Source organism: Hippopotamus amphibius, chromosome 4, assembly GCF_030028045.1.
Source record: "Hippopotamus amphibius kiboko isolate mHipAmp2 chromosome 4, mHipAmp2.hap2, whole genome shotgun sequence".
Lineage (NCBI taxonomy): Eukaryota > Metazoa > Chordata > Mammalia > Artiodactyla > Hippopotamidae > Hippopotamus > Hippopotamus amphibius.
Genome location: NC_080189.1, coordinates 34,351,671 through 34,359,484, shown reverse-complemented (window position 1 = coordinate 34,359,484; position 7,814 = coordinate 34,351,671).

Genomic DNA, 7,814 nt, shown 5'->3' with positions numbered 1-7,814 from the left:
TTTCCTGCCACAATCTGCCTTGGTCCTCCCTCCTTGTCTCCAAGGCACCTGAGATCTTCATGCCTGGCTCTCTTTGGCCCAGACAGTTATACAGCACTACATGGTATTAAAATGTTCACATACAAATAATAATGATGATGATTTCTTTTTAAAGCAAAAGAATCAAATATTGAATTTTCTTGAAATTCCTCTTAGTTATTTGACAATTTCTCCTATTTAGACACAGTAAGATCATTCTGCACCAGTGATCACTATCAAGAAGTCTGAGAAAAAACTCTCAAAATCAAAACAACTACAAATGATAAAAGTTTCAAGTATTAAATGTAGTGGTTTTTTTCAAGAAGTTCTGTTTGAAAATATGCTTTGCTTGCAGCTTTAAAAAGCCTCAGTCTGGGAAGCAGAACCACTATGAGTGATACAGAAGAGAAGGAATTTATAACAGAAATTAGTACTTACACAATTGTGGGAAGAGCTGGGAAGATAAAGATCCAAAAAATGTAGTTGAAGAAGCAGAAAAAAAGTCACGAACGAACGTGTCAGAACTTGCAGGGAGCCAGCGTGTGCTGCTGTTGGGATGAGACCAGGAGGTATATGGAAGGTTGCTGGCTCTTCATGGCTGCCACCTCTCTGAGTTGTCAGCAAAGTGTCCGGTGGAGGCCTGAGGTCACTTTTGATGGGCCAGGCCAGCATCAGGAAGGAGGGAAGAGCAATAACAAACTGGCACCCAGCAGCATCCCTGGATTTGATGATAACCTTCAGAATATAATGACTGCTGCTTCTCTTCTGCCTCCCAGAACTCACACAGTTTGCCTTTAGGCCAACTCCAATCTGGAATTACATGAAGAAGGAGAGTCTGAGAAACGTAGTTCCCAGCATAACCAAGTAGACAACAGAACAATCAGGCACAGTGATATTTTGACTTAACTACCAGACCTCCAACAACTCATTGTGCAGAGACATACAGATACTCAAACTCAACAAATTCAAAATGAAAGCATCATTATGTCCCAAGGACTTTCATTAAACAACAAAAAAATTAAACAAATAAAAAGCAACCTTTCTGAGTATCGCTAAATTTCTATTACTTCTATGTGGTCCTGTATGTCCCACCTTCTAGGCATCTATCAAACTTTCCTCCCTGCCCTGCTCCCCAGGAGCCCCTGCCTTACAATAAACTTACATCATTGCTTCCCTGCATTAAAGAAATAGTCTTCCCTCTTGCCACCCTGCCTTCAATTCAACCTGCTCCAAACTTTCCATTAAGCCAGAGTGACCTGTCTAAAATGTAAATTCTGATTATTTTACTTAAAATATTTTAGTGGCTCCTTGTCACCTACCATATAGATTTTCTTTCTTGGTGTGGCATATACGACCCCTCATATTCTGATCCCCACCTACTTACTTAGCCTCATTTCCTGCCCTAGTCCTAAACACATTCTGCTCCCAAATATTCTGAACTATTTGCAGAATGCTGAATATATAATTATTTTAAGCCTGTGTGCCTGCTCCCTCTGCTAAGAATTCATTTCCTCACCGCCATTCCCCTGTAAATACAGTCACCTGACAAACTACTGCTCATCCTTTCACATGTGGCTCAAATGTGACCTCCCCTGCCGTGTCTTCCATGTTTCTTCACCTCCTCCTGATCCCCACAGTTAGTCCATCACACTCTCCTGACAGTGTTTAGCACTTGCCACGTTGTACCAGGTCTGCTAATTTTACATGCCAGTTTTCTGTGCTAGGCTATGAGCCCCTCAGTATTAAGGACCACATCTCATCGATCTTTGTAGCCCCAGACGCTAACACTTCCCTGGCACATGGCAGGGGCTCAATAAACATTTGGTTAGAAATTTAGTTGATGAATTACAAAACCTGACATGTTTAAATATTTTATTCCATATTTATAACTGCTTCCATACAAATTATGATTCCCATAAAATATAGGTTTGTATTTATAAAGAACTGATTAATTTGGAAGTAATCCAATATATGCGGATGGCCAAATATTGAAATTTAGTCTAAATCTTCAAACGGCCCTAAATCATATGACCTCACTGACCAGATTAATAAGATCTCAATTTCTAAATCTCAATTTCACTGGTACTGTTTAAACAAGCTCTTGACCTGCCATCGGAATATAGAACAACAAAGGAAACATCTGGTTTTTCTTAACTTTGGGGTGACAAATCCATTTGTTAACAGTAGCAATGGGAGAGCCGACAGTACTTGATAACAGCTCTAACATGGGGAGCTCGGGCCAAAACAGATGGCCCAGACACTTCAGGGAAAGCTTTAAAAAGATGTCTTTTCTAATTCAGGTTACACACTCTTTGAAAGTCCCTTCAACACAAGCAGAATGTTTGCAGATGATTTTATTAGCTCTGACTGTTCTGTCTAGAGGTTAGCTTGCAATTGCCTCTTGGGGGTAATTTGGTTGGATTTTGTTTTTCAAAGTAAGTAAAGGCAGGAATGTTTATAGTAGACCAAACAACTGGAAGTCTGAAGCAGTTTGCATCACCACTGACTTTCTGAACATGACCTCTGACTAGTCACAGTTTGTCTGTGCCCTCATTTTTTAAATTCTTTGTTGGCAAAGCAAGGTTAATGCAGAGTTAGTGCCTTTCCTTCCATGTGCATACGTTAATAGCAATTATGTTTAGACTCTGAGGTTGTTAAACGAAAGGTAAAAATCTGGCCAATGCAAAAGTGTTGGAACCATCTTTGTTATACATCAGAATACATGAGTTATGTGTAATAGTTACAGTGACTCTAAACCTTCCAAACATTCTATCATTTTTCAATGTCACTAAAACCTAGATATTCCCTCTTAAACTGTTAAATATTGTAGCCTTTTCTAAATCACCAAATTTAGTTTTGGATTCACTAAATATACTATCCCTGAGTTATTAAATCAGTCAGTCTTAGAACAGAAAAAAGAAATTTATCATATTTGAACAAGGCAGTAGTTAATAAGAACCACACACTGGAGTACTTTCTTTCCAATATAATGTCCCTTTATATATAATACAATTAGTAAATTGTTTGCTCTATTTGCTCCAAACTGACTGGTTTCAGTAAAATTTTAGTTGATACTTAATTTTTTTAATCAATTTCAGCAGACTTTGGAAGTGTTTTTATAGCTGAGAAACCGATCCACGAGGGTTAAATGCGAAAGCCCTCATCAAGTTAGTGGTAAAACCTAGAATTGCAGTAATTACACAGACACACATACTCACATACATATTTTTAAAGGACTATTCATAAAGAAAAGTTGATTAATGAAGGAGACTTTTTTTAGTGCATCATTTCACAAGATGGGTTAATCCATTTGTATTAGCGCCAAACCGTTTAGATTAACAGATGAAATGGATAAGATAGTTGGGAAATAATGCTGTACTGTGCTGTATAAAAATGAAAGATATTTTTCCTGTTTTGTTTCCCAAAATGTTTTTACCAATTTACCACAAGGTAAAAGATGGAAAAGAAGAGGAAAGGAGAGAAGAGAAGAGATGAGGAGAGAAGGGGAGGAGAGAGGGGAGGAGAAGAAAAAGAAAAAAAAAAAGAAATTAACAGTTTCAGGGAGAAAAGTATTAATAGAATTATGAGGGCAGACTTCTGGGACTTTGTGCATCTCATCTTCTGAGAAGACAGAGACTCTCTAAAAGACTCTCTATTAGGACTCCTGACTCTGTCATCTGGTGCTTCCCTTTCTCTCTCACATTCCGCAGATCCCCAAAGGAGAGCTCAAGACTTGTAAAAACAGAGACACTGGGGAGAGAGCATTCCAGTTCTTTTTCACACCTGGAGGTCTTGGTCCTATGCACCCACAGGCCACCACGTCGGCCATCCTGATTGCCTAGGACCCATACTTCCAACTGTGTAGTGTTTTACAGACAATGTAGGTGGTGCCAGCACCTTTACTCTGCATGGCAACTTCCAGTCTCAGAGGGTCAAGCAGAAGAGTGGCCATATCTTAGGCTGACTGACTGTTGACAGAGAAGGCAAAATGAAAGGAAGTCTTAAGTTCTCCTGCCCCACATTATGAACTGCATCATTCACCACAAGACCAGGGACAGTTTATAATAGTTGCAAGGGGAAGTGCAGAGTTTAGAAAGAGACAGACTTAGGCCTATTGTGTGACCCCGTATAAATTACATAATCTCTCTGAGCTTCATTTCCCTGGAGGTAAACTGAGAAAGATGATACCCTTACTGGGGTTTTGTTATGAGGTCCTAAGTAGAACTCAAACATGTGACTGATACATAGTAGACATTTAATAAATGAGAGCGAAATATGTTATACCTTTGCCTGATTTGGGGAAAGAGACAATAAGCTGGATGTGAAAATGAACCAAATCACTAACAAAATTGCAGCACCCTGTTGGAGATGGTAATTTATTTTCAATTTGTCTGCCTCCAGTTTCCTAGGCCTTCTGATTAAAATCGTGACACTTGTAACTTCAAGTGCCTAGCAGTCTTGTACTTGTCCTCAATATTGAATATGCTTACTTATATTTTTAGATAACAGTGCATGTTTTATTTTTAGAGAGCCCAGCCACAAACAAATGACCAATATAAATCAACATAAAAGCAGTTCATACTGAAAGTGCCCTCTTCTAACCCTTTGTAGCTGGTATTTCCACTCTTTAAGGCAAAGTTTCCCAAAGTGTGTTACCTATTGAAGTAATTTTACAGAAAATTGCAACTGAAGATAAGAGGGGAAAAAAAGCACGTTTTTCTTTTTGTTTTGTTCTGTCATGGTTTTTCCATGTGAATTTCCAGAATCTTCAATATTCTAATGAGCATGATGTAGCTCTAAAAAGGTAAGAGGAGTCCTATATCCCCAAATTGTATTTGCCCACAGAGATGATCTGAAGAACTATCACCTGAATTCTTCTTGTCCTTTTGGGGACACATTTTCCATAGGCACAATAATAGGGGCACTGGGGCCAGGGAAGGGAGGAGAGCAGAGAGAATCCAAGAATAAATAAGAGAGGGGTCACAAATCCTAATGGCTAAGAAAGTGACGTCAATATCAGAGGTAGGCTGGATGCATTATAAGAGAAGATGGGAGGACAATGGCAAACTGCTGAACATATCCTCTGTCTACACAACTCAAACTTTTAAAAAACATTCTATGTGCCTGTGCATGTCTGTGGGCCCTGCCTTCCGCAGGCTGGCAGCAAGAAGCTGCTCTTCTAAGAAGACTGCTTTCATTTTTGTTTCAAAAATAGTGCCACGTGAATGAACTTAAAGAGTACCATCAAAGATCTAAATTTTTCTCTGTTGAAGGGAGAGCAGAAAGGATATGGCATGTTTAGAGCAGGTTTAGCAGCTGTTCCTCTCCCTCTCGACCATGGCTATCATTAGGCCCAAATCAGGGTTAAGAGATGGGATCCTCTTTGCAGTTTAGCACAATGTGTTATTCACAAATACATGGAAAAGAATAACTCATGCCTTTTAAGTACTTAGATTTTACCAGACACTATTTCATGTTCTTATAGCTTCTCATTTCATCCTCACAATAACACTATTATTTCCCCCATTTGACAGATGAGGCTCAGAGACTTTAAGTCACTGGCCTATAGTTACATAGCTAGCAAGCAGAACTGGGATTGAAATCCAGGCTGTCTGGTTCTAAAACTCACACTCTTAACTACTATGCTGAACTTAGTCTTGGAGATGTCTTGCTTCCCATTTGAGAGGTATATCAGCTTTGAAGGCTACTGGCCCCAGGTGACAGAAACCCTGGTTAACAGTGTCTGAAACAAGTATTTTTTCCACAAAACAAGAAATTTGGAAGCAGGTATCTACCTGTATTAGTGCTACAGCTCAGCAAAGTCAGACCCAACTTCTCTCCTCACAGTCATAAGATAGCTAGCTCTCTGCTGGACATTATACAGAAACTCAAGAAACCAAGAAGTGAGAAGGAGTGGCAAAAGTTTATTACATCCCTTCAATAAGAAAACTAAACTCTTTCCCAGAAGCCCCCAACAGACTTCAGCTTAATCTCATTGCCAGAATGACACCACATGGCCATGTCTGCCTGCAGAGGAGTCTGGGAAAGCAGGTATTTCTCCCTTCCAGCCCTAAGAGTGGAGCGAAGCAGGGGAATATCTAGTTAGCAACAGGTGCTGGCCTAGCCAGCTAACTATCAGCCACAGGGGTTTGGTTTGGTTTGGAAAATACCAACAGAACTTCATCATATAGTGTGTCACCCATGCCATGGACCCAAGGAAAGTTAAACAGCAACAATTAGAGTTTGCCACAAAACCAAAATGGAACTGTAGAATTCCTATTGCCTTTTTAAAGTATCTGCTTCTACCCAAATCCAAATATGTGAAATTATACTCCTAACCCTTTTCCTGATCAAAGCTATCCATTAGTGTGTAAAAACTATTTGATCTTCACACACTCAGATACTTTTAGTTATGTTACTCTTAGCTATATTATTTTTATAAAATGTTTTCTCCTTATTTATGGTTAATAAATCAAAACAACAATTTTTAATCCAGTTTCAAAATTGGATTGAAATTTGTCAGTAACTAAAAACTAGGAAAGTTCAGGGCTGAAAATACTAGCATAGGTTATTTGGATTTATAATCTATTTTATTTTCCAGTTTACACTGGCTTTACTGGGTCTTTCTACCACTTTAATTGTAATTTTTTTCTTTTGTATTTTTATCATAGCACACAAACTCAGAAAACCTGTTACGGCAACTACATAACACAAGCTAAAAATCCAGTTAACATATTGCTATGGAAACCAGGAAATAGAAAAAATAGAAACAGCACTCTAATCATTCCTTTGGACAGCTATGGCTAGTTGTGTGTGTGTATCTAAATTCATTAGTTTATTCACCTTTTATTGAAAGTTGGTCCCAAACCCAAATATATAATTGATCTGTCCATAAATAGGACCAGTGCCCTTCAACCAGTAAACCTGTATTTTAATATGAAGCATTCTTTGTTAAATTGTGTCATGTGATATCAGGAAATCTTCAGTAGGACTGGGTTGTTTATGTAGCCTTGCCAGCCTGCAGCCTCTTGGCACAGTGTGAAGAACACCTGGCGGGGATCTGAGAGCTGGGTTCTAATCTCTCCTTTTAACTAACCAGTTGTGTGACCCTCTCAGGAACTCTTAGGCACTCAGTTTCCTCATCTGCAAATGGTTCCACGCAGGGCTCTAGTATTATGTAACGGAGAACTTTCCTTTTCCACAAAATTGGGGACTCAGGAGGTAATCACTCTTGAGGGTTGAAAGTGCTCTGTGTAGTTCCTGTCAGATAAGAAGCTCTCAGGAAAACGGTAAGTATCCTAATTATATTTTTCTATTTCTCATTCTGTGGTAAATAATTCCTGAACCCGTATAGTAAATGTTGTTTTATGCCTTGACTCTCATTTACTAACAGCCGCCATTATCTGACCAGCCCTTGAGAGTCGGAAAGGAGAGCCGCTACCTCCTCACAGGCAAGGCTGTTCCTGTGAGCCTGTTACCTGCGAGTATTTTATTTCCTCTTGAAGGTTAATGCCAATTTTTATATTCAGACATGTGAGATATAAAAAGCTACCCTAACACAAAGTAACCCACCAAGCCCCCAACCCTTTCTTTAATATCATCAGATTTCAACATTCAAGAATTAAACTTTTGTTCTGTTGTGCTTGCTCACCGCTGTTTGCCCAGCTATTTAATCAGCCTGTTTCCTGCTATGAAGAGGGAGGGGAAAGAACAAAAAAAAAAAAAAAAAAAATTAAAGCAGCAAGTTTCCTCAGGGTTAAACTCCTGTGCTGTTCCTCCTTCCAGAAATCTGAGTT